General features: G+C 39.5%; 1 protein-coding gene across 4 annotated transcripts in view; it reads left to right on the forward strand.

Moving 5' to 3' along the window:
* The window catches only part of epha6 (eph receptor A6), a 59,694-nt gene that overhangs the window by 5,913 nt on the left and 49,042 nt on the right, over positions 1-4,739 (forward strand). The gene's annotated exons all lie outside the window — the stretch shown is intronic.

Below are 4,739 nucleotides of genomic sequence, written 5' to 3' on the forward strand. Positions count from 1 at the left end.
TGTGTGTGTGTGTGTGTGTGTGTGTGTGTGTGTGTGCGTGCTTTGAGCGAGAAAATCTGTGTATCAAATTCAGTACTGTGGTCTTGGGTCATCTATTATTTCCGGGCTCCAAAGGCACGAATTTAATTATTTTATGACTACATTACTACATGTGTGTGTGTGTGTGTGTGTGTTTGTGTGTGTGTGTGTGTGTGACAGACAGTGAAGGGAGTTAGTAAAAAAAAAAAAAAGTTTGCTGCTGTCAAACATGTAATGGAACATCGCTCATGATTATGAAAGATAGTTATTCTAATTTTGTCAAAAATCAATATCTCTCTGTCTCTCTTTGTCTGTCTTACAGTCGCTTTCCTTCCCTCCCGCTCTCTATGTCCTCCTTTTAAACAGAGGCTAGGCCAATCTTTAATAATACAGCCCTTAATTACCAGCAGAGGATCAAGGCTAAATGAAGTCTCTGTAAATACTGAAGTGGTTCATTTAGTTTCGCTAAAGTGTATCTTCTGTGGTTATCTGACTTTTTCTCAAAACAAGAGCAACCCCATTAAATTAGTCCAGATCTGTCATACACTGGAGTGACAGGTCGTTTGAAGATGTGACTCTTTGGTCTACAATGTCGACCCCTGAAGTGGGACGCACTTTATTGATAGAGATTGTAATTAACTGGCTGTGCGGAGACAAAGTAAATTGCACATTCATCATATCAAATTGGCTTAGGGGGCTCAGCAAGGGCCAGATAATGGCTCTCTTCATGTCTGAGCCGTGACCAGAGTGCAGACAGCTTGAGAATGTCACACTTCTTTGTAAACAATGTAGTCACGGACACACATAAAGAAACAAACTTGTTATAATGATGACACAAAAACACTAGACAACACTACACAACACCACCAAACACTAATGCTGAGATTAGATTACACTTTGAAGTGTTGACTGTGTCAGATTAGTTTTTAGAGACAAATTATTGGCACGACCTGGCCGAGAAACAGAAACAGCTCCTCTTTTCACCCTGTGTGTTGAGCTCTCTGTTTTAGCTACAGAGTCAGGCTTCTGTACAATCTTTGTTGGGAGTCGCACATGCTCCGTAAGTACAGCTAGCTTGTCAGTTGCAGAGTATGAGGGCGTGCCACGTTAGCAGCTAGGTGAGCATTATAACATGTGTTGCAAAGTGATGCACGTTCAGGCTGGACTACAATAGAGCTGTTTGGCACAGTTTTTTTTACAGTGTTTTCTCAAGAAGATGGTAAGTGCCTTTGGGGCCCACAAGATGGTGGAGCAAGGATGTTTTAATATGATACTGTTGTACCGTCTTGTTGTCATTAAGACACTCCTCCATCAAACTCTCTCTTTGAGAAATCATGGACAGAAAAAGTCCACCAAATGCAAAGGTGAAGTAGAATAGTTGCTATTTTCTACACTTATTTTTTTACTGCATGTTGCTGCAGATCCTGTTTTCACCCTGTGTGTTTAGGTCTCTGTTTTAGATACAGAGTGAGACATCTCATTTCTTCACTATCTTTGTTGGGAGTTGCACATGTGCAGTAGCTAGGTAAGATTACATCAGCTGGATAACTTTCTCCAACTTTGGTCAATACAAGGCAGGATTAGCTGGGAGACTTCTTCTAAATGAGGGACACTTGTGGAATACCTGCAGAACAGGAACAGGAAGTAGTTCTTTTGGAGATTATGGTGAACTAGTGTGTGTTGTAGCAGTGTTTTGCCATTGAGAATGAGCTAGCATTCCAGCGCTAGCATGTGTTACGGTTAGCCACCTTGTCTTGGCTATTGACATAAAAAGCCATGCAGCTCACCTGGAGACTGAAGGCAGAGGTCATTCAGACACCGTATCTCACGCAAAACAGCATGGGTAGTTTTTTTCTATAATGTGGGCACTTTAAAACCAGAATAATACCAGCTAGTCCACATCAGAAAATGCTATATTTGGAAAACGGCTTTATTTGGAATTTCCAAACAGAATAAGCTGTTTACATGACCCAAAATCAAATGGATTTTGTCATCATAGTTGTCAGATTCTGAAAAAAAGTGGAATGTAAACATACTCAGTGTGTTAGTATTGTATTACCAAGAAATATTACATTGAGGTCAATATGCCCATCTGCTGTTGCTTGATGGGCTTGAGTTTGCCATATTATGCTTTCAACATATTTTGTAAGCATACCGTATCTTTGAGGTTATTCTGGAGAATATTCTCAACACTATTTGTCATTGTTTTAAATTGTTGCAACAATAAAATAAATTTGCATGAAGCAAACATATTTGTCTGGTCCCATTAAGATAAGAGATTTACAAACTTGAAAAATAGCCATTTTAAAGTAAATTTAAAACAGAATGGTTCAATGAAATGGATTAATTTGCGACTGACCGCAAGTCAATATCTGAATCAATTGTCAACCCTAATGGGAACATGTTTTTTTGGGAAGGAGACAGGGTTGACAAAGATGACATTGTACAAATTGCAAAACTAAGCAGAAGCAAACAAAAGCTATGTCTTTTTTATTTGTCAGGTCATCATAAGGTGTCCCAGATGCTTCAGGACTTATGCCTTAATTTACATTACACATTTTAAAATGTCCCAAGTTTGACAGGTCAGCTATTGTTGCAATTTTGCATTCTCAAAACAATGAGGCCAAGATCACCACGTGCATTCGCTAATCTGTACATAACAGCATGGTCCCAATTTGACAAAATGTGTTTACACATCTCATTGCTGCTATCCAACTCTATCTTTAGATAAAAACATCCATATTGGGCGGTTGTTCAAAACCCTGGACCAGCTGTAAAACATTTTGTGTCCATCATGTTTTAATTTAAGTTTTTCTTACTGAGTTCTCATTGGATTCTTAATAAAAATAATTCCTTATTTCTATAATATCTGTGCATGTCAACTATGGTATGGTAACATATGGTTAAGATTGTGTTCAAATAAATAAAGTCTGGTTAGTCAAGCTACTAAAAGACATACTTTCAATTTAAGTTTAGGGAATGGCTGTGGTTGATTAAACAGCAAATGTTAAAGCGTAACTCTTGCCAAAATGCAACCTAAGGTCTTTTTGTAAACATACCTGAGTAAAACTTTGGTTTAAAAGCATAATTACGACAGAAGCGCCACTTTTAAGATCCACCGTTTTTTAGTTTTTTGGTCAAATGGCCTTTTGAATAGAAGTGCTAGGTCGCATCAACATCAACATTTTTAAAAAACTAAGAAAGCTCGACACAACATGAAACTTTTCTCCATGTATCACCAGAGGCTCTACACATGAACTCCAGCATTTAGAACATTGTTTGTGTACACAGAGTTTACTGAAAAAAGAAAGGTTTTGAACACCTTACTTTAGCAGTTGGTTTTTCCTCTCGCTGCCATCCTGCCAGTCCGAAAGTCTCTCTCTCCGAATGCAAATGAACGGACTCCCAACCTGTTCTCAATCCAAACTCGTAAAATACTGACGTTTGGACAGTGGCTATCCTCGTGTGATGCAACAAAAAAGGCACCCTTCGGTGTGTGTGTAGAACGCACTGGGGAGAGCAGCATGTAGACGGGGTTTAGCGAGTAGTATGTAAGGGAAAATTCTGCGTAGGGAGGTTGGCCGGAGTGGTGGATGGGTCATACACAAGACTTTCACTCAGGAGAGTGGGGTTATTGTCCTGCCTGTGTCCTTAAGCGTCCCGTTGTTGCAGCGTGTCAGGGAAGCCACTTTCTTCTTTAACCGGCCCGTTATTCCCGTGTGTCACAGCCCACCCATGACCTTTTTCTAAACCCAACCGTCCTGTTACCGCGAGTCACAGAAACGTAAGCACACCCACAAGTTTTTCGTTAACCTAACAGCATCTAAAGGGACCCCAATAGTCCCAACCAAGCGTGTGTTATATGACGCTAAAGGTGACCTTTAGCGGATGCTAAAGGTGACCTGTAGCGGCATTAACAACGAAAAAGGCACCTGTTCAAGCTTTTTATTATTATTATTATTATTTTACGAGATAGGAGTTGGTACTGTTGGTACTCCATAGGAGGAAATGTCATCTTATATGAGGCTCCTTTTTAACTACAAGGTCACTATTGTTTTTCACCAACGTCAAAACAAGGTATTATCCGTGAATTTATACGGAACTAAGTTTTACCCATTCACAAAAACACCATAGGTTGCATTTTGGCAAGAGTCACGCTTTAATTGCAGGTATGTGATGAGAGGCAAGTTTTTGTCAAACAATGTGTTAGTGAAGGGGTCACTATGCATAAAGGTTGGCTTATTTGTCTTAAATTAGTTTTAATTAAGTCACATTCAGTTTAGTTACATTTTCAAAGTTTCCATAGTCCTTCCTTCTTTCCCATTCATTCATCTTTAGCTCATCTTTGATGTCATGTAGCACAGAAAACTCCTGACCTCTGAGAAAGGAGTACTTATGTTCTAGACTTCCAGATAGAGGGCGAATCTATGTTACTGTTGCTGTTTTCCTGCACTTTCCTAAGAGCCGTTATTTCATAGGTGGTTGAATCTGATAAGGGCTTTACAGCTCTGTCAGCTCCTCATTGACAGCTTGATAACTATTGTGTGCTCTCCTCCCATTTTGTCACCTCCATTTCTTTTCTTTTTAAATTCTCTTTCTCTTCCCCTGTCTGCTCTCTCCTGTCACTCTTTGCGCTTATACTGAAGTTCTTTCACTCTTCCAACTTTTCTCCTCCATTTTGATGACTTTTTTTGCACCACTCACTTTCTCTCTCTCTCTCT

The sequence above is a fragment of the Etheostoma spectabile genome, chromosome 1 (genome assembly GCF_008692095.1).
Source record: "Etheostoma spectabile isolate EspeVRDwgs_2016 chromosome 1, UIUC_Espe_1.0, whole genome shotgun sequence".
In the NCBI taxonomy this organism is placed as follows: Eukaryota; Metazoa; Chordata; class Actinopteri; order Perciformes; family Percidae; genus Etheostoma; species Etheostoma spectabile.